The sequence below is a fragment of the Procambarus clarkii genome, chromosome 67 (assembly GCF_040958095.1).
Source record: "Procambarus clarkii isolate CNS0578487 chromosome 67, FALCON_Pclarkii_2.0, whole genome shotgun sequence".
NCBI classification, from domain to species: domain Eukaryota; kingdom Metazoa; phylum Arthropoda; class Malacostraca; order Decapoda; family Cambaridae; genus Procambarus; species Procambarus clarkii.
The window spans coordinates 11680443-11704537 of NC_091216.1; the positions used below are offsets into that span (position 1 = coordinate 11680443).

General features: G+C 45.9%; 1 protein-coding gene across 4 annotated transcripts in view; it reads left to right on the forward strand.

Moving 5' to 3' along the window:
- Positions 1-3084: 3084 nt before the first annotated feature.
- LOC123767559 (uncharacterized) overlaps positions 3085-24095 on the forward strand; it is a 456074-nt gene continuing 435063 nt past the window's right edge. For 3 of the 4 annotated variants that reach the window (XM_045757294.2, XM_045757300.2, XM_045757299.2), the window contains exon 1: positions 3086-3239. The gene's annotated coding sequence lies outside the window, so the exon portion shown is untranslated. Of the gene's footprint in view, positions 3240-24095 lie in introns of all 4 variants that reach the window. The other variant, XM_045757296.2, reaches the window with a different exon arrangement.

The window sequence follows — 24095 nt, forward strand, 5'->3', positions numbered from 1 at the left end:
AAGAAGAGCATAAGAATAAATGTAACTGCAGAAGGCCCTACGAGGCAGCTGTTATTTATAACCACCCAATCCCACTCATATATATGTCCAACCCACGCTTAAAACAATCATGGGACCTCGCCTCCACCACGGTACGCGGTAATTGGTTCCACAAATCAACAACACTGTTACGGAACTAGTGTTTACTCAAGTCTTATCTAATCTTATCCAATTTATTTTCTCATTTATATATATCACGTTAGTATGATTTACCTCTGTATCTGATGTTGGAGCATACGGTGGATGAACTACACTCTCCTACACCCGAGTGTTTGGAGCTCATAAATATATAACTGGGAATGGGTTCACAAGACTTCCTGTGAATTCAGTAGAAACCTGGGCGTATGGTTTTTAACCAAGTCAGAGTGGTCTAGTGGTTAGCGCCAGCGTCTGGGAATCTCTCGATTGTGGGTTCGAGTCACCTCAGAGCTCCAGTTGATTTTCACAAGTCCTACATTATCGTCTAGCATAAACATCTATTTTTGTCTAATTTTAATTAAAATTTTCCAAATTCATTTATAAACATATTAAAAATAACATATTCATTCTTTTTATTACGAGATATTTGTTAGTTGCTTATCATTGTAGTGTATTCACTTAGTTGTCGTCACCTAGTTGTGCTTGCGGGGGTTGAGCTCTTGCTCTTTCAGCCCGCCTCTCAACTGTCAATCAATTTTTTTCACACACACACACACACACACACACACACACACACACACACACACACACACACACACACACACACACACACACACACACACACACACACACACACACCAGGAAGCAGCCCATACCTGCTGTCTAACTTTCAGGTACCTAATTATTGCTGGACACTCATAATTACTGCTATGCACAGGAGCATCAGGGTGAAAGAAACTCTGCCCCTTTGTTTCTCCCATCGCCGGGATCGATCCCCGGGCCATAGGAATACGAATCCAGAGCGCTGACTACTCAGCCACAGGGCCCCCCATGCAGGTTCCACAGCGTTCGTCTCCTCTTGCGAACACGAAAATTATCACCAACAATCATTATTCTGTGAATTCGTGAGTTCAACATTGTTGGGAAATGATCCGGATTTCACCGTGTTTATTACACACTGGGTTCTGTTCGTTACAAAGTTGAAGATCTATCTCCCTACTCTGCCAGTAATTCCTTTTGTGAGAATTTTGTATGCAATAACTCCATGATCACATTTGTCGAAAGCTTTTGCGAAGTTTGTGTATATTACATTAGCGTTTTGTTTCATGGCATCTAAGGACAAGCCACAGTGGTCTTTCCATTGTGAGAGGCAGAAGCGCCCAGTCATGAATCCATGTTACCCAGGATAATGAAGACATTGATTCCATGTGTTTTGTGATCTTACTTCTTATGACTCTTTCAAAGATTTTTATGATTTGTGATGTAAGAGGTATGTGTCACAAATTTTTTACGTCAACTTTATTACCTCCTTTGTGAAGTGGTGCGAGATCTGCTGTTTCAGGTATGCCATAGATAACAACAGTATTTAGGCTACATCTCCAAAAGATGTTTAGAGCCTTTGATAGTGTTTTTTTTTTTTTGCAATTTTTGATGAATATAGAATTCCCGGAGTTTGGGCCTGGTGCAGAGTACAAGCGCATGCTGTCTATGGCTACTTACAAGTCGACTGTGGTTAGAGTGACATCTGATGGTCGCGTCACTGAAAACAGAATCGTACTCTAACCTCAGTATTTCAATTATTTCTTTGCTCTAATCTGTGAAGGTTCCGTCAATCTTGAGCGATGGCCCAATACTAGATGTTTTTGTTCTAGTTTTGCGTGGGAGAAAAAGTACTTTGAATTCCCCTCTATTTTGCTTATGTCCTTTGCTGGATTTTATATGATTCTTGCAACTTTAACTTAATCGTTTCCATTTCACTACATAGTTTTCGTCGTTTATGGAATAGAGTTAAGCATTTAAGATGTTCTGCAATTTGTTTTCGTTGCCTGTAGAGGGAACGCCGTTCTCGTTCCAGTTTGCATATTTTTCTTTTTCGCCTTAGTGGATCGTGACTTGCCCATATTTCTAGTGCTACTGTTATGACATGATCCCCAAATAAGTAATTATCAAAAGAAGGCACCAAGCCGTGAAGGCTATGTAGCACCATCAAATGTGCGGGATATTCAAAGGGCGCTAAATATCACTAATGATGCCAATACGAGAACAAAAGCACATAAGGCGAACGATACCAAAGATATCTGATTCACGAAGGATTCTATCGAGGGGACAAGTGATCCCGATGGACGGTCGTGAAGCAAGACACACACACAAGTCCAAGAAGACAAGACATTCAACAAGAATATGCACGACCGTAAGAGGGACAATGCAGTTTGGACTGCATTGTCCCTCTTACGCCGCCCTGTAAAGAGCAGGGCGGCGCTCCAATAGTACAAACATTAAAGTACTAAGCAATTAGATAGTAGAATTTTGTACTATTCACTTTAAAGAATCCGAAAAAATGAAGCTGAAAAACTAACTTTAATAATCCTAGGCCTAAAATAGCACGCATATGTACTGTATTAGACATCAGATAGTTTCTAGTTTTCTAGTTTCTGATTGCGTTTTACGCCGTTATATGTACTATGGTGGTCATCGTTATTACCAACACTAGGAGGATGGACTGTACTGTATGATAGTTACCTGTGTGATAGATTTAAAGTACATTCTCATGAAATAAATGAGTCTCTAGGAGCAGGCTTCAGATGAGCTGAGGTTGGATAACAGCTCTTGCTTGCAGTTTCAATAGGAACGTCATTCGACACCCATTACGAAAATTAGTCTTGGTTAAAACAATATACAAAAAAGAGAACTACATTGACAGAAATACACAACTAAAAGAGAGTTTCATATTACGAGAGAAATTTAAATATATGCATAACATACATGAAATGTTTTCATTAGCAAGAGTAGGGTTAAAAACATCCATATATTGAGAAGGGTGACAGAGCGTTTGTGTACTGTACCACGATAACATTGTGATCGATATTACTGTAGGAGGAGCCACTTGAGACGAGCTGTGCTATCAGTCAGTCGCTGGCTCAGGTACAGGCGTACCCACTCTTCAAACAGCTGACAGTGCCACATTACACAGTGGGGGGATCAGTAAGATCTCTCTCACGCTTCCTCCAGTTACTTTCACTAATATTCACTCCATAACACTCTTCCCCCGTCTCCCAATGAAGGTAAATACGATACTTTTATTTAAATTCCACAAATAACAAATACGTTTCATCAACTGATCTTAGAGCAGGTAGTTTTAGTACAAGAATCGAGTATAATGAACCTGAGCAGATCGAAGGCACAGGTCAGTCATTCGTGTTAAATATTACCGGGTCAACACTATTGTACCCGGTAATATTTAGGTTAAGATATCAGTTACTGACACACGGGTTGGCTGTCTCACTTGATGTGACACAATCCCCATATATGACCGCGAAAAGATTAAGTTTACCAGTATTAAGGTTTCTATAGTGTCTCAGAGGCAGCAGTAGCAGTGTGTGTAGAGGAGTGTGATCATGTCAGGGACACCACTAACAGTGTAGAGGAGTGTGATCATGTCAGGGACACCAATAACAGTGTAGAGGTGTGTGATCATGTCAGGGACACCACTAACAGTGAAGAGGTGAGTGATCATGACAGGGACACCAATAACAGTGTGTAGATGGGTGTGATCATGTCAGGGGACACCAATAACAGTGAAGAGGTGAGTGATCATGTCAGGGGGACACCACTAACAGTATAGACGTGTGTGAACATTTCAGGGACACCACTAACAGTGTAGAGGTTTGTAATCATGTCAGGGGACACCATTGCAGTGTAGAGGTGTGTGATCATGTCAGGGACACCATTAACAGTGTAGAGGTGTGTAATCATTCCAAGGGACACCACTAACAGTGTATTGGTGTGTGATCATGTCAGGGGACACCACTAACAGTGTGTAGAGTTGTGTTATCATGTCAGGGCACACCTGGAAGATACTGGAGGGCCAAGTACCAAATCTACACAGTAAAATAACAACATACTGGAGTGAACGATATGGAAGAAAATGCAGAATAGAACCAGTGAAGAGCAGAGGTGCCATAGGCACAATCAGAGAACACTGTATAAACATCAGAGGTCCGCGGTTGTTCAACACCCTCCCAGCAAGCATAAGAAATATTGCCGGAACAACCGTGGATATCTTCAATAGGAAACTAGATTTATTCCTCCAAGGAGTGCCGGACCAACCGGGCTGTGGTGGGTATGTGGCCCTGCGGGCCGCTCCAAGCAACAGCCTAGTGAACCAAACTCTCACAAGTCAAGCCTGGCCTCGGGCTTGGCTTGGGGAGTAGAATAACTCCCAGAACCCCATCAACCAGGTTGTCAACCAGGTAACCACTAGCAGTGTGTTGAGGTGTGTGACCATGTCAGGGACACCACTAACAGTGTAGAGTTGTGTGATCATGTCAGGGACACCACTAACAGTGTAGAGTTGTGTGATCATGTCAGGGGACACCACTAACAGTGTAGAGGTGTGTGATCATGTCAGGGGACACCACTAACAGTGTGTAGAGTTGTGTCATCATGTCAGGGACACCACTAACATTGTAGAGGTGTGTGATCATGTCAGGGGACACCACTAACAGTGTGTAGAGTTGTGTCATCATGTCAGGGACACCACTAACAGTGTGTTGAGGTGTGTGATCATGTCAGGGGACACCACTAGCAGTGTAGAGGAGTGTGATCATGTCAGGGACACCACTAACAGTGTGTAGAGTTGTGTGATCATGTCAGGGACACCACTAACAGTGTGTTGAGGTGTGTGATCATGTCAGGGACACCACTAACAGTGTGTAGAATTGTGCGATCAAGTCAGTAACACCACTAACAGTGTAGAGGTGTGTGATCATGTCAGGGGACACCACTAACAGAGTAGAGGTGCGTGATCATGTCAAGGGACACCACTACAGTGTGTTGAGGTGTGTGATCATGTCAGGGACACCACTAACAGTGTGTAGAGGTGTGTGATCATGACAGAGACACCAATAAAAGTGTGTAGAGGTGTGTATTCATGTCAGGGGACACCACTAAAAGTGTGTAGAGGTGTGCGATCATGTCAGGGGACACCACTACCAGTGTGTTGAGGTTTGTGATCATGTCAGGGACACCACTAACAGTGTAGAGGTGTGTAATCATGTCAGGGACACCACTAACAGTGTGTTGAGGTGTGTGATCATGTCAGGGACACCACTAACAGTGTGTTGAGGTGTGTGATCATGTCAGGGACACCATTGACAGTGTAGAGGTGTGTGATCATGTCAGGGACACCACTAACAGTGTAGAGGTGTGTGATCATATCAGGGACACCACTAACAGTGTATAGGTGTGTGATCATGTTAGGGACACCACTAACAGTGTAGAGGTGTGTGATCATATCAGGGACACCAACAACAGTGTTTAGAGGTGTGTGATCATGTCAGGGGACACCACTAAAAGTGTGTAGAGGTGTGTGATCATGTCAGTGACACCAATAGCAGTGTGTAGATGGGTGTGATCATGTCAGGGACACCACTAACAGTGTAAACGTGTGTGATTATTTCAGGGACACCACTAACAGTGTAGAGGTGTGTGATCATGTCAGGGACACCGCTAACAGTGTAGAGGTGTGTCATCATGTCAGGGGACACCAGTAACAGCGTAGAGGTGTGTGATCATGTCAGGGGACACCACTAACAGTGTGTAGAGTTGTGTCATCATGTCAGGGACACCATTAACAGTGTAGAGGTGTGTGATCAGGTCAGGGGACACCACTAACAGTGTAGAGGTGTGTGATCATGTCAGGGGACACCACTAAAAGTGTGTAGATGTGTGTGATCATGTCAGGGACACCAATAACAGTGTGTAGATGGGCGTGATCATGTCAGGGGACACCACTGACAGTGTAGAGGTTTGTGATCATGTCAGGGACACCACTGACAGTGAAGAGGTGTGTGATCATGTCAGGGACACCACTGACAGTGTAGAGTTGTGTGATCATGTCAGGGACACCAATGACAGTGTGTAGATGGGTGTGATCATGTCAGGGGACACCAATAACAGTGAAGAGGTGAGTGATCATGTCAGGGGGACACCACTAACAGTATAGACGTGAGTGAACATTTCAGGGACACCACTAACAGTGTAGAGGTTTGTAATCATGTCAGGGGACACCATTGCAGTGTAGAGGTGTGTGATCATGTCAGGGACACCACTAACAGTGTGTAGAGTTGTGTCATCATGTCAGGGACACCACTAACAGTGTAGAGGTGTGTGATCATGTCAGGGGGACACCACTAGCAGTGTAGAGGAGTGTGATCATGTCAGGGACACCACTAGCAGTGTAGAGGAGTGTGATCATGTCAGGGACACCACTAACAGTGTGTAGAGTTGTGTGATCATGTCAGGGACACCACTAACAGTGTGTTGAGGTGTGTAATCATGTCAGGGACACCACTAACAGTGTGTAGAATTTTCTGATCATGTCAAGAACACCACTAACAGTGTAGAGGTGTGTGATCATGTCAGGGGACACCACTAACAGAGTAGAGGTGTTTGATCATGTCAGGGGACACCACTAACAGTGTGTTGAGGTGTGTGATCATGTCAGGGACACCACTAACAGTGTAGAATTGTGTGATCATATCAGGGACACCACTAACAGTGTGTTGAGGTGCGTGATCATGTCAGGGACACCACTAACAGTGTAGAGGCGTGTGATCATGTCAGGGACACCACTAACAGTGTAGAATTGTGTGATCATATCAGGGACACCACTAACAGTGTGTTGAGGTGCGTGATCATGTCAGGGACACCACTAACAGTGTAGAGGCGTGTGATCATGTCAGGGACACCACTAACAGTGTAGAGGAGTGTGATCATGTCAGGGACACCAATAACAGTGTAGAGGTGTGTGATCATGTCAGGGACACCACTAACAGTGAAGAGGTGAGTGATCATGATAGGGACACCAATAACAGTGTGTAGATGGGTGTGATCATGTCAGGGGACACCAATAACAGTGAAGAGGTGAGTGATCATGTCAGGGGGACACCACTAACAGTATAGACGTGTGTGAACATTTCAGGGACACCACTAACAGAATAGAGGTTTGTAATCATGTCAGGGGACACCATTGCAGTGTAGAGGTGTGTGATCATGTCAGGGACACCATTAACAGTGTAGAGGTGTGTAATCGTGTCAGGGGACACCAGTAACAGCGTAGAAGTGTGTCATCATGTCAGGGACACCACAAACAGTGTAGAGGTGTGTGATCATTCCAAGGGACACCACTAACAGTGTATTGGTGTGTGATCATGTCAGGGGACACCACTAACAGTGTGTAGAGTTGTGTTATCATGTCAGGGCACACCTGGAAGATACTGGAGGGCCAAGTACCAAATCTACACAGTAAAATAACAACATACTGGAGTGAACGATATGGAAGAAAATGCAGAATAGAACCAGTGACGAGCAGAGGTGCCATAGGCACAATCAGAGAACACTGTATAAACATCAGAGGTCCGCGGTTGTTCAACACCCTCCCAGCAAGCATAAGAAATATTGCCGGAACAACCGTGGATATCTTCAATAGGAAACTAGATTTATTCCTCCAAGCCGGACCAACCGGGCTGTGGTGGGTATGTGGGCCTGCGGGCCGCTCCAAGCAACAGCCTAGTGAACCAAACTCTCACAAGTCAAGCCTGGCCTCGGGCTTGGCTTGGGGAGTAGAAGAACTCTCAGAACCCCATCAACCAGGTTGTCAACCAGGTAACCACTAGCAGTGTGTTGAGGTGTGTGACCATGTCAGGGACACCACTAACAGTGTAGAGTTGTGTGATCATGTCAGGGACACCACTAACAGTGTAGAGTTGTGTGATCATGTCAGGGGACACCACTAACAGTGTAGAGGTGTGTGATCATGTCAGGGGACACCACTAACAGTGTGTAGAGTTGTGTCATCATGTCAGGGACACCACTAACATTGTAGAGGTGTGTGATCATGTCAGGGGACACCACTAACAGTGTGTAGAGTTGTGTCATCATGTCAGGGACACCACTAACAGTGTAGAGGTGTGTGATCATGTCAGGTACACCACTAACAGTGTGTTGAGGAGTGTGATCATGTCAGGGACACCACTAACAGTGTGTAGAGTTGTGTCATCATGTCAGGGACACCACTAACAGTGTGTTGAGGTGTGTGATCATGTCAGGGGACACCACTAGCAGTGTAGAGGAGTGTGATCATGTCAGGGACACCAGTAACAGTGTGTAGAGATGTGTGATCATGTCAGGGACACCACTAACAGTGTGTTGAGTTGTGTGATCATGTCAGGGACACCACTAACAGTGTGTAGAATTGTGCGATCAAGTCAGTAACACCACTAACAGTGTAGAGGTGTGTGATCATGTCAGGGGACACCACTAACAGAGTAGAGGTGTGTGATCATGTCAAGGGACACCACTACAGTGTGTTGAGGTGTGTGATCATGTCAGGGACACCACTAACAGTGTGTAGAGGTGTGTGATCATGACAGAGACACCAATAAAAGTGTGTAGAGGTGTGTATTCATGTCAGGGGACACCACTAAAAGTGTGTAGAGGTGTGCGATCATGTCAGGGGACACCACTAGCAGTGTGTTGAGGTTTGTGATCATGTCAGGGACACCACTAACAGTGTAGAGGTGTGTAATCATGTCAGGGACACCACTAACAGTGTGTTGAGGTGTGTGATCATGTCAGGGACACCACTAACAGTGTGTTGAGGTGTGTGATCATGTCAGGGACACCAATGACAGTGTAGAGGTGTGTGATCATGTCAGGGACACCACTAACCGTGTAGAGGTGTGTGATCATATCAGGGACACCACTAACAGTGTATAGGTGTGTGATCATGTTAGGGACACCATTAACAGTGTAGAGGTGTGTGATCATATCAGGGACACCAACAACAGTGTTTAGAGGTGTGTGATCATGTCAGGGGACACCACTAAACGTGTGTAGAGGTGTGTGATCATGTCAGTGACACCAATAGCAGTGTGTAGATGGGTGTGATCATGTCAGGGACACCACTAACAGTGTAAACGTGTGTGATTATTTCAGGGACACCACTAACAGTGTAGAGGTGTGTGATCATGTCAGGGACACCGCTAACAGTGTAGAGGTGTGTCATCATGTCAGGGGACACCAGTAACAGCGTAGAGGTGTGTGATCATGTCAGGGGACACCACTAACAGTGTGTAGAGTTGTGTCATCATGTCATGGACACCACTAACAGTGTAGAGGTGTGTGATCAGGTCAGGGGACACCACTAACAGTGTAGAGGTGTGTGATCATGTCAGGGGACACCACTAAAAGTGTGTAGATGTGTGTGATCATGTCAGGGACACCAATAACAGTGTGTAGATGGGCGTGATCATGTCAGGGGACACCACTAACAGTGTAGAGTTGTGTGATCATGTCAGGGGACACCACTAACAGTGAAGAGTTGTGTGATCAAGTCAGGGACACCACTAACAGTATGGAGTTGTGTGATCATGTCAGGACCACCACTAACAGTGTAGAGGTGTGTGATCATGTCAGGGGACACCACTAACAGTGTGTAGAGTTGTGTCATCATGTCAGAGACACCACTAACAGTGTAGAGGTGTGTGATCATGTCAGGGGACACCACTAACAGTGTGTAGAGTTGTGTCATCATGCCAGGGACACCACTAACATTGTAGAGGTGTGTGATCATGTCAGGGGACACCACTAGCAGTGTAGAGGAGTGTGATCATGTCAGGGACACCACTAACAGTGTATAGAATTGTGTGATCATGTCAGGGACACCACTAACAGTGTGTAGAGTTGTGTCATCATGTCAGGGACACCACTAACAGTGTAGAGGTGTGTGATCATGTCAGGGGACACCACTAGCAGTGTAGAGGAGTGTGATCATGTCAGGGACACCACTAACAGTGTGTAGAGTTGTGTGATCATGTCAGGGACACCACTAACAGTGTGTTGAGGTGTGTAATCATGTCAGGGACACCACTAACAGTGTGTAGAATTTTCTGATCATGTCAAGAACACCACTAACAGTGTAGAGGTGTGTGATCATGTCAGGGGACACCACTAACAGAGTAGAGGTGTTTCATCATGTCAGGGGACACCACTAACAGTGTGTTGAGGTGTGTGATCATGTCAGGGACACCACTAACAGTGTAGAATTGTGTGATCATATCAGGGACACCACTAACAGTGTGTTGAGGTGCGTGATCATGTCAGGGACACCACTAACAGTGTAGAGGCGTGTGATCATGTCAGGGACACCACTAACAGTGTAGAATTGTGTGATCATATCAGGGACACCACTAACAGTGTGTTGAGGTGCGTGATCATGTCAGGGACACCACTAACAGTGTAGAGGCGTGTGATCATGTCAGGGACACCACTGACAGTGTAGAGGTTTGTGATCATGTCAGGGACACCACTGACAGTGTAGAGGTGTGTGATCATGTCAGGGACACCACTGACAGTGTAGAGTTGTGTGATCATGTCAGGGACACCAATGACAGTGTGTAGATGGGTGTGATCATGTCAGGGGACACCAATAACAGTGAAGAGGTGAGTGATCATGTCAGGGGGACACCACTAACAGTATAGACGTGAGTGAACATTTCAGGGACACCACTAACAGTGTAGAGGTTTGTAATCATGTCAGGGGACACCATTGCAGTGTAGAGGTGTGTGATCATGTCAGGGACACCACTAACAGTGTGTAGAGTTGTGTCATCATGTCAGGGACACCACTAACAGTGTAGAGGTGTGTGATCATGTCAGGGGGACACCACTAGCAGTGTAGAGGAGTGTGATCATGTCAGGGACACCACTAACAGTATGGAGTTGTGTGATCATGTCAGGACCACCACTAACAGTGTAGAGGTGTGTGATCATGTCAGGGGACACCACTAACAGTGTGTAGAGTTGTGTCATCATGTCAGAGACACCACTAACAGTGTAGAGGTGTGTGATCATGTCAGGGGACACCACTAACAGTGTGTAGAGTTGTGTCATCATGCCAGGGACACCACTAACATTGTAGAGGTGTGTGATCATGTCAGGGGACACCACTAGCAGTGTAGAGGAGTGTGATCATGTCAGGGACACCACTAACAGTGTATAGAATTGTGTGATCATGTCAGGGACACCACTAACAGTGTGTAGAGTTGTGTCATCATGTCAGGGACACCACTAACAGTGTAGAGGTGTGTGATCATGTCAGGGGACACCACTAGCAGTGTAGAGCAGTGTGATCATGTCAGGGACACCACTAACAGTGTGTAGAGTTGTGTGATCATGTCAGGGACACCACTAACAGTGTGTTGAGGTGTGTAATCATGTCAGGGACACCACTAACAGTGTGTAGAATTTTCTGATCATGTTAAGAACACCACTAACAGTGTAGAGGTGTGTGATCATGTCAGGGGACACCACTAACAGAGTAGAGGTGTTTGATCATGTCAGGGGACACCACTAACAGTGTGTTGAGGTGTGTGATCATGTCAGGGACACCACTAACAGTGTAGAATTGTGTGATCATATCAGGGACACCACTAACAGTGTGTTGAGGTGCGTGATCATGTCAGGGACACCACTAACAGTGTAGAGGCGTGTGATCATGTCAGGGACACCACTAACAGTGTAGAATTGTGTGATCATATCAGGGACACCACTAACAGTGTGTTGAGGTGCGTGATCATGTCAGGGACACCACTAACAGTGTAGAGGCGTGTGATCATGTCAGGGACACCACTGACAGTGTAGAGGTTTGTGATCATGTCAGGGACACCACTGACAGTGTAGAGGTGTGTGATCATGTCAGGGACACCACTGACAGTGTAGAGTTGTGTGATCATGTCAGGGACACCAATGACAGTGTGTAGATGGGTGTGATCATGTCAGGGGACACCAATAACAGTGAAGAGGTGAGTGATCATGTCAGGGGGACACCACTAACAGTATAGACGTGAGTGAACATTTCAGGGACACCACTAACAGTGTAGAGGTTTGTAATCATGTCAGGGGACACCATTGCAGTGTAGAGGTGTGTGATCATGTCAGGGACACCACTAACAGTGTGTAGAGTTGTGTCATCATGTCAGGGACACCACTAACAGTGTAGAGGTGTGTGATCATGTCAGGGGGACACCACTAGCAGTGTAGAGGAGTGTGATCATGTCAGGGACACCACTAACAGTGTGTAGAGTTGTGTGATCATGTCAGGGACACCACTAACAGTGTGTTGAGGTGTGTAATCATGTCAGGGACACCACTAACAGTGTGTAGAATTTTCTGATCATGTCAAGAACACCACTAACAGTGTAGAGGTGTGTGATCATGTCAGGGGACACCACTAACAGAGTAGAGGTGTTTGATCATGTCAGGGGACACCACTAACAGTGTGTTGAGGTGTGTGATCATGTCAGGGACACCACTAACAGTGTAGAATTGTGTGATCATATCAGGGACACCACTAACAGTGTGTTGAGGTGCGTGATCATGTCAGGGACACCACTAACAGTGTAGAGGCGTGTGATCATGTCAGGGACACCACTAACAGTGTAGAATTGTGTGATCATATCAGGGACACCACTAACAGTGTGTTGAGGTGCGTGATCATGTCAGGGACACCACTAACAGTGTAGAGGCGTGTGATCATGTCAGGGACACCACTAACAGTGTAGAGGAGTGTGATCATGTCAGGGACACCAATAACAGTGTAGAGGTGTGTGATCATGTCAGGGACACCACTAACAGTGAAGAGGTGAGTGATCATGACAGGGACACCAATAACAGTGTGTAGATGGGTGTGATCATGTCAGGGGACACCAATAACAGTGAAGAGGTGAGTGATCATGTCAGGGGGACACCACTAACAGTATAGACGTGTGTGAACATTTCAGGGACACCACTAACAGAATAGAGGTTTGTAATCATGTCAGGGGACACCATTGCAGTGTAGAGGTGTGTGATCATGTCAGGGACACCATTAACAGTGTAGAGGTGTGTAATCGTGTCAGGGGACACCAGTAACAGCGTAGAGGTGTGTCATCATGTCAGGGACACCACAAACAGTGTAGAGGTGTGTGATCATTCCAAGGGACACCACTAACAGTGTATTGGTGTGTGATCATGTCAGGGGACACCACTAACAGTGTGTAGAGTTGTGTTATCATGTCAGGGCACACCTGGAAGATACTGGAGGGCCAAGTACCAAATCTACACAGTAAAATAACAACATACTGGAGTGAACGATATGGAAGAAAATGCAGAATAGAACCAGTGAAGAGCAGAGGTGCCATAGGCACAATCAGAGAACACTGTATAAACATCAGAGGTCCGCGGTTGTTCAACACCCTCCCAGCAAGCATAAGAAATATTGCCGGAACAACCGTGGATATCTTCAATAGGAAACTAGATTTATTCCTCCAAGCCGGACCAACCGGGCTGTGGTGGGTATGTGGGCCTGCGGGCCGCTCCAAGCAACAGCCTAGTGAACCAAACTCTCACAAGTCAAGCCTGGCCTCGGGCTTGGCTTGGGGAGTAGAAGAACTCTCAGAACCCTATCAACCAGGTTGTCAACCAGGTAACCACTAGCAGTGTGTTGAGGTGTGTGACCATGTCAGGGACACCACTAACAGTGTAGAGTTGTGTGATCATGTCAGGGACACCACTAACAGTGTAGAGTTGTGTGATCATGTCAGGGGACACCACTAACAGTGTAGAGGTGTGTGATCATGTCAGGGGACACCACTAACAGTGTGTAGAGTTGTGTCATCATGTCAGGGACACCACTAACATTGTAGAGGTGTGTGATCATGTCAGGGGACACCACTAACAGTGTGTAGAGTTGTGTCATCATGTCAGGGACACCACTAACAGTGTAGAGGTGTGTGATCATGTCAGGTACACCACTAACAGTGTGTTGAGGAGTGTGATCATGTCAGGGACACCACTAACAGTGTGTAGAGTTGTGTCATCATGTCAGGGACACCACTAACAGTGTGTTGAGGTGTGTGATCATGTCAGGGGACACCACTAGCAGTGTAGAGGAGTGTGATCATGTCAGGGACACCACTAACAGTGTGTAGAGTTGTGTGATCATGTCAGGGACACCACTAACAATGTGTTGAGGTGTGTGATCATGTCAGGGACACCACTAACAGTGTGTAGAATTGTGCGATCAAGTCAGTAACACCACTAACAGTGTAGAGGTGTGTGATCATGTCAAGGGACACCACTAACAGAGTAGAGGTGTGTGATCATGTTAGGGGACACCACTACAATGTGTTGAGGTGTGTGATCATGTCAGGGACACCACTAACAGTGTGTAGAGGTGTGTGATCATGACAGAGACACCAATAAAAGTGTGTAGAGGTGTGTATTCATGTCAGGGGACACCACTAAAAGTGTGTAGAGGTGTGCGATCATGTCAGGGGACACCACTAGCAGTGTGTTGAGGTTTGTGATCATGTCAGGGACACCACTAACAGTGTAGAGGTGTGTAATCATGTCAGGGACACCACTAACAGTGTGTTGAGGTGTGTGATCATGTCAGGGACACCACTAACAGTGTAGAGGTGTGTGATCATGTTAGGGACACTACTAACAGTGTGTTGAGGTGTGTGATCATGTCAGGGACACCAATGACAGTGTAGAGGTGTGTGATCATGTCAGGGACACCACTAACAGTGTAGAGGTGTGTGATCATATCAGGGACACCACTAACAGTGTATAGGTGTGTGATCATGTTAGGGACACCACTAATAGTGTAGAGGTGTGTGATCATATCAGGGACACCAACAACAGTGTTTAGAGGTGTGTGATCATGTCAGGGGACACCACTAAAAGTGTGTAGAGGTGTGTGATCATGTCAGTGACACCAATAGCAGTGTGTAGATGGGTGTGATCATGTCAGGGACACCACTAACAGTGTAAGCGTGTGTGATTATTTCAGGGACACCACTAACAGTGTAGAGGTGTGTGATCATGTCAGGGACACCGCTAACAGTGTAGAGGTGTGTCATCATGTCAGGGGACACCAGTAACAGCGTAGAGGTGTGTGATCATGTCAGGGGACACCACTAACAGTGTGTAGAGTTGTGTCATCATGTCAGGGACACCACTAACAGTGTAGAGGTGTGTGATCAGGTCAGGGGACACCACTAACAGTGTAGAGGTGTGTGATCATGTCAGGGGACACCACTAAAAGTGTGTAGATGTGTGTGATCATGTCAGGGACACCAATAACAGTGTGTAGATGGGCGTGATCATGTCAGGGGACACCACTAACAGTGTAGAGTTGTGTGATCATGTCAGGGGACACCACTAACAGTGAAGAGTTGTGTGATCATGTCAGGGACACCACTAACAGTATGGAGTTGTGTGATCATGTCAGGACCACCACTAACAGTGTAGAGGTGTGTGATCATGTCAGGGGACACCACTAAAAGCGTGTAGAGTTGTGTCATCATGTCAGAGACACCACTAACAGTGTAGAGGTGTGTGATCATGTCAGGGGACACCACTAACAGTGTGTAGAGTTGTGTCATCATGCCAGGGACACCACTAACATTGTAGAGGTGTGTGATCATGTCAGGGGACACCACTAGCAGTGTAGAGGAGTGTGATCATGTCAGGGACACCACTAACAGTGTATAGAGTTGTGTGATCATGTCAGGGACACCACTAACAGTGTGTAGAGTTGTGTCATCATGTCAGGGACACCACTAACAGTGTAGAGGTGTGTGATCATGTCAGGGGACACCACTAGCAGTGTAGAGGAGTGTGATCATGTCAGGGACACCACTAACAGTGTGTAGAGTTGTGTGATCATGTCAGGGACACCACTAACAGTGTGTTGAGGTGTGTAATCATGTCAGGGACACCACTAACAGTGTGTAGAATTTTCTGATCATGTCAAGAACACCACTAACAGTGTAGAGGTGTGTGATCATGTCAGGGGACACCACTAACAGAGTAGAGGTGTTTGATCATGTCAGGGGACACCACTAACAGTGTGTTGAGGTGTGTGATCATGTCAGGGACACCACTAACAGTGTAGAATTGTGTGATCATATCAGGGACACCACTAACAGTGTGTTGAGGTGCGTGATCATGTCAGGGACACCACTAACAGTGTAGAGGCGTGTGATCATGTCAGGGACACCACTAACAGTGTAGAATTATGTGATCATATCAGGGACACCACTAACAGTGTGTTGAGGTGCGTGATCATGTCAGGGACACCACTAACAGTGTAGAGGCGTGTGATCATGTCAGGGACACCACTGACAGTGTAGAGGTTTGTGATCATGTCAGGGACACCACTGACAGTGTAGAGGTGTGTGATCATGTCAGGGACACCACTGACAGTGTAGAGTTGTGTGATCATGTCAGGGACACCAATGACAGTGTGTAGATGGGTGTGATCATGTCAGGGGACACCAATAACAGTGAAGAGGTGAGTGATCATGTCAGGGGGACACCACTAACAGTATAGACGTGAGTGAACATTTCAGGGACACCACTAACAGTGTAGAGGTTTGTAATCATGTCAGGGGACACCATTGCAGTGTAGAGGTGTGTGATCATGTCAGGGACACCACTAACAGTGTGTAGAGTTGTGTCATCATGTCAGGGACACCACTAACAGTGTAGAGGTGTGTGATCATGTCAGGGGGACACCACTAGCAGTGTAGAGGAGTGTGATCATGTCAGGGACACCACTAACAGTGTGTAGAGTTGTGTGATCATGTCAGGGACACCACTAACAGTGTGTTGAGGTGTGTAATCATGTCAGGGACACCACTAACAGTGTGTAGAATTTTCTGATCATGTCAAGAACACCACTAACAGTGTAGAGGTGTGTGATCATGTCAGGGGACACCACTAACAGAGTAGAGGTGTTTGATCATGTCAGGGGACACCACTAACAGTGTGTTGAGGTGTGTGATCATGTCAGGGACACCACTAACAGTGTAGAATTGTGTGATCATATCAGGGACACCACTAACAGTGTGTTGAGGTGCGTGATCATGTCAGGGACACCACTAACAGTGTAGAGGCGTGTGATCATGTCAGGGACACCACTAACAGTGTAGAATTGTGTGATCATATCAGGGACACCACTAACAGTGTGTTGAGGTGCGTGATCATGTCAGGGACACCACTAACAGTGTAGAGGCGTGTGATCATGTCAGGGACACCACTAACAGTGTAGAGGAGTGTGATCATGTCAGGGACACCAATAACAGTGTAGAGGTGTGTGATCATGTCAGGGACACCACTAACAGTGAAGAGGTGAGTGATCATGACAGAGACACCAATAACAGTGTGTAGATGGGTGTGATCATGTCAGGGGACACCAATAACAGTGAAGAGGTGAGTGATCATGTCAGGGGGACACCACTAACAGTACAGACGTGTGTGAACATTTCAGGGACACCACTAACAGAATAGAGGTTTGTAATCATGTCAGGGGACACCATTGCAGTGTAGAGGTGTGTGATCATGTCAGGGACACCATTAACAGTGTAGAGGTGTGTAATCGTGTCAGGGGACACCAGTAACAGCGTAGAGGTGTGTCATCATGTCAGGGACACCACAAACAGTGTAGAGGTGTGTGATCATTCCAAGGGACACCACTAACAGTGTATTGGTGTGTGATCATGTCAGGGGACACCACTAACAGTGTGTAGAGTTGTGTTATCATGTCAGGGCACACCTGGAAGATACTGGAGGGCCAAGTACCAAATCTACACAGTAAAATAACAACATACTGGAGTGAACGATATGGAAGAAAATGCAGAATAGAACCCGTGAAGAGCAGAGGTGCCATAGGCACAATCAGAGAACACTGTATAAACATCAGAGGTCCGCGGTTGTTCAACACCCTCCCAGCAAGCATAAGAAATATTGCCGGAACAACCGTGGATATCTTCAATAGGAAACTAGATTTATTCCTCCAAGCCGGACCAACCGGGCTGTGGTGGGTATGTGGGCCTGCGGGCCGCTCCAAGCAACAGCCTAGTGAACCAAACTCTCACAAGTCAAGCCTGGCCTCGGGCTTGGCTTGGGGAGTAGAAGAACTCTCAGAACCCCATCAACCAGGTTGTCAACCAGGTAACCACTAGCAGTGTGTTGAGGTGTGTGACCATGTCAGGGACACCACTAACAGTGTAGAGTTGTGTGATCATGTCAGGGACACCACTAACAGTGTAGAGTTGTGTGATCATGTCAGGGGACACCACTAACAGTGTGTAGTGTTGTGTCATCATGTCAGGGACACCACTAACATTGTAGAGGTGTGTGATCATGTCAGGGGACACCACTAACAGTGTGTAGAGTTGTGTCATCATGTCAGGGACACCACTAACAGTGTAGAGGTGTGTGATCATGTCAGGTACACCACTAACAGTGTGTTGAGGAGTGTGATCATGTCAGGGACACCACTAACAGTGTGTAGAGTTGTGTCATCATGTCAGGGACACCACTAACAGTGTGTTGAGGTGTGTGATCATGTCAGGGGACACCACTAGCAGTGTAGAGGAGTGTGATCATGTCAGGGACACCACTAACAGTGTGTAGAGTTGTGTGATCATGTCAGGGACACCACTAACAATGTGTTGAGGTGTGTGATCATGTCAGGGACACCACTAACAGTGTGTAGAATTGTGCGATCAAGTCAGTAACACCACTAACAGTGTAGAGGTGTGTGATCATGTCAAGGGACACCACTAACAGAGTAGAGGTGTGTGATCATGTTAGGGGACACCACTACAGTGTGTTGAGGTGTGTGATCATGTCAGGGACACCACTAACAGTGTGTAGAGGTGTGTGATCATGACAGAGACACCAATAAAAGTGAGTAGAGGTGTGTATTCATGTCAGGGGACACCACTAAAAGTGTGTAGAGGTGTGCGATCATGTCAGGGGACACCACTAGCAGTGTGTTGAGGTTTGTGATCATGTCAGGGACACCACTAACAGTGTAGAGGTGTGTAATCATGTCAGGGACACCACTAACAGTGTGTTGAGGTGTGTGATCATGTCAGGGACACCACTAACAGTGTAGAGGTGTGTGATCATGTTAGGGACACTACTAACAGTGTGTTGAGGTGTGTGATCATGTCAGGGACACCAATGACAGTGTAGAGGTGTGTGATCATGTCAGGGACACCACTAACAGTGTAGAGGTGTGTGATCATATCAGGGACACCACTAACAGTGTATAGGTGTGTGATCATGTTAGGGACACCACTAATAGTGTAGAGGTGTGTGATCATATCAGGGACACCAACAACAGTGTTTAGAGGTGTGTGATCATGTCAGGGGACACCACTAAAAGTGTGTAGAGGTGTGTGATCATGTCAGTGACACCAATAGCAGTGTGTAGATGGGTGTGATCATGTCAGGGACACCACTAACAGTGTAAACGTGTGTGATTATTTCAGGGACACCACTAACAGTGTAGAGGTGTGTGATCATGTCAGGGACACCGCTAACAGTGTAGAGGTGTGTCATCATGTCAGGGGACACCAGTAACAGCGTAGAGGTGTGTGATCATGTCAGGGGACACCACTAACAGTGTGTAGAGTTGTGTCATCATGTCAGGGACACCACTAACAGTGTAGAGGTGTGTGATCAGGTCAGGGGACACCACTAACAGTGTAGAGGTGTGTGATCATGTCAGGGGACACCACTAAAAGTGTGTAGATGTGTGTGATCATGTCAGGGACACCAATAACAGTGTGTAGATGGGCGTGATCAAGTCAGGGGACACCACTAACAGTGTAGAGGTGTGTGATCATGTCAGGGGACACCACTAACAGTGAAGAGTTGTGTGATCATGTCAGGGACACCACTAACAGTATAGAGTTGTGTGATCATGTCAGGACCACCACTAACAGTGTAGAGGTGTGTGATCATGTCAGGGGACACCACTAACAGTGTGTAGAGTTGTGTCATCATGTCAGAGACACCACTAACAGTGTAGAGGTGTGTGATCATGTCAGGGGACACCACTAACAGTGTGTAGAGTTGTGTCATCATGCCAGGGACACCACTAACAGTGTGTGGAGTTGTGTCATCATGTCAGGGACACCACTAACATTGTAGAGGTGTGTGATCATGTCAGGGGACACCACTAGCAGTGTAGAGGAGTGTGATCATGTCAGGGACACCACTAACAGTGTGTAGAGTTGTGTGATCATGTCAGGGACACCACTAACAGTGTGTGGAGTTGTGTCATCATGTCAGGGACACCACTAACAGTGTAGAGGTGTGTGATCATGTCAGGGGACACCACTAGCAGTGTAGAGGAGTGTGATCATGTCAGGGACACCACTAACAGTGTGTAGAGTTGTGTGATCATGTCAGGGACACCACTAACAGTGTGTTGAGGTGTGTAATCATGTCAGGGACACCACTAACAGTGTGTAGAATTTTCTGATCATGTCAAGAACACCACTAACAGTGTAGAGGTGTGTGATCATGTCAGGGGACACCACTAACAGAGTAGAGGTGTTTGATCATGTCAGGGGACACCACTAACAGTGTGTTGAGGTGTGTGATCATGTCAGGGACACCACTAACAGTGTAGAATTGTGTGATCATATCAGGGACACCACTAACAGTGTGTTGAGGTGCGTGATCATGTCAGGGACACCACTAACAGTGTAGAGGCGCGTGATCACGTCAGGGACACCACTGACAGTGTAGAGGTTTGTGATCATGTCAGGGACACCACTGACAGTGTAGAGGTGTGTGATCATGTCAGGGACACCACTGACAGTGTAGAGTTGTGTGATCATGTCAGGGACACCAATGACAGTGTAGAGATGTGTGATCATGTCAGGGACACCACTGACAGTGTAGAGGTGTGTGATCATGTCAGGGACACCACTGACAGTGTAGAGGTGTGTGATCATGTCAGGGACACCACTGACAGTGTTGAGGTGTGTGATCATGTCAGGGACACCAATGACAGTGTGTAGAAGCAGCTGATCACATTGAGTCAGGAGCTTCACTATTGATTGCCTGATATGTGTGGCCATTTATCTCTTCAACTTCGCACCAGGTAAAATATTGTTAAATTTTCTTCCGCTCTTTGCACTGTGCTAGAAAATTAAAAGTCCTTCACAATTCTACATACATTCTCATGTGTTTCCAGTAAGACAATATTCTCTATGTGGTGAAGCCTCGTGGCTCTCAATAGCCAGACATATAAGTAATGTTTTGATAATTATTCTAATTATTCTAATTTTAGTTTTTTAATTTATTTATAGAAAATATGTCTAACGAGCAGTATATCTTCCCTCTTGACTGAGTGAGAAATTGTAGCTATACAAGGTGATTAATGTAAACACGGAACTGAACGGAATTTAGAACTTACTAGGAGGCTGTGTGTGCGTGTGTAGTCTTCACAAATTCCTTGTTCATCATGCATATGTATATATCCAAAAGGCTCACATGTATAAGCGCATATGCAATATACACCAGTTAATATCCAAAATATACACACATATGCAAGCTCAAGAATATAATTAGCCCATATACCGGTACACTATACACCGGTTTATACCAAAAATATGCACACATACAAGCACATAGTGCAGTATGCAGTTTATATTTATACTCAAAATACTCACAAATACAGCACGCAGTCTCCGTGGTGTAATGGTAAGACACTCGCCTGGCGTTCCGCAAGCGCTTTGTCATGGGTTCGTATCCTTGCCGGGGAGGATTTACTGGGCGCAAATCCTTAACTGTAGCCTCTGTTTAACTCAACAGTAAAATGAGTACTTGGTTGTAAAAACGATTCTTAGCGGCGGGGATAGTATTTCAGGGACTTGCCCGAAACGCTACGCGTACTAGTGGCTGTACAAGAATGTAACCACTCTTGTATATATCTAAAAAAGAAAAAGAAAAAAAATAGTGTACTGTACACTGATTTATACCCAGTGTATACCCAGTGTACAGATTTGGTCCTCACTGAGGACCAAATCACTCTCCTAAATCTGGGTATAAACTGTCACGTTATGTCCAGACCAAGTGAGATGTCCCGAAAAGTGGAGTTGGAGATCCTATTGGACGACATATTCGACCTCGAGACGCATAAGAAGGTTACCACTAAAGACACTTTACAAGCAAAACTTATTGCAGAAGGAGAAAAGATTCGAGGCAACTACAGAAGCACCATATACTGTCCCCCAAGCTCAAAGCGGCAGCTAAGAGCCTTCGCGAGAACAAGGAGATAGTCGTCAGGAGAGGTGACAAGTCGGCAATATACGTTATTCTTAAAAAAGGACGAATATCTGGCGAAAATGAACCTCATACTCTCTGACCAAACTAAATTCCAAAGGGTAACGAAGGACACTACAGCTGAAATGAAAACAAAGGTAAACAGATTGATCGAAACTGTGAACGCCAAGAAATCCAGACTCCACCTGCCAAAGGTTATTGGGGAATTCAAACCTGGGTATGTGTATGGAAATGTCAAGACCCACAAGTCTGGAAACCCACTTCGGCTAATCATCAGCCAGATACCCACACCCACGTACAGACTGGCTAAGCGACTCAACGGCTTGCTGACTCCTTATGTACCTTGTGCTTTCAGCCTGAAGTCTCCAAAGGAATTTGTTGACTGACTGCGGGGAACACGGGCCACAAGGATAAGAGTCTCGTTCGATGTAGAATCACTGTTTACCAACGTACCTGTGGATGAAACAATCGGGATGATAGCGGACAGAGTGTATTGGGATCCGGCTTGTACTCTTCTTGACATACCAGAAAACATACTAAGGAAACTACTCCAAGCTTGTACTAAAGAGGCACCCTTCTTGAGCCCAGATGGGCATATGTATAAGCAAGTAGATGGTGTCACCATGGGTTCTCCCCTAGGTGTCCTGTTTGCGAACTTCTACATGGGTACCATCGAGCAGAAGGTCGTAGTTGACATGGACTTGAAACCTGCCATATACTGCAGGTATGTTAACAACATTTTTACACAGGTACCTGATGTCAGGTATCTGCAGGAGCTGAAGGAGGCATTCGAGCGGAATTCTGTGTTGAGTTTCACTTACGAGATGGAGCAGGATGGGAAGCTGCCCTTTCTAGATGTAACAGTCACGGAAAGGAGCGGAGGCTTCCACACTGCAGTCTACACTAAGGAAACAAACATAGGAATGTGTCACAATGCCAATTGTGACTGCCCAGACAGATACAAGAGGAGTGTTGTCAATGCTTACGTCGACTGTGCTCTTAGCCACAGCTCAGGATGGAAGCAAGTCGATGAAGAACTCTGTAGAGTAAGGCAGGACCTAGTCAACAACGGCTTCTCTAATGGTTTTGTCGAAGACATCATAAAAAGAAAGATAAAACGCCATGCAACCTCTGAAGAGTCAACTAACACAACACATGCACCCCCCTATTAGACTATTTTACAGGAACGTCTTTTCGACAGCTCATAAAACGGAGAAAAGGGTCCTGAAAGATATGTTGATAGGAACATTATGTCCTGAAAGAATGTTGATAGGAACATTATCGACTACAGACAAAAATCAGAAAATGCAATTGACGATTTACTATAAAACCAAAATAAACGACCAACCTACTCATGAAAAAACTCTCCAGACACAAAGCAGAACGCCTTGAAGGAAATCAACGTCGTCTATGCCTTCAAATGCCCACTTGGGGACTGTAAGCCCAAAAGAACTCAGTATATAGGCAAGACAGCAACGTCTCTTTCCAGGCGATTAACAATGCATAAACAACAGGGCTCCATAAAGGGACATATAAACTCATCTTTCAACCAGACCATCACCAGAGAAATGTTAACAAACAACACAGAAATCATCGATAGATACAGCGATAGCAGGAGACTCGACATCTGTGAGGCACTACACATCAAAAAGTCAACACCAGGAATCAACAGCCAATTAATGCACAACTATATTCTACCCACTTCAAGACTCCGA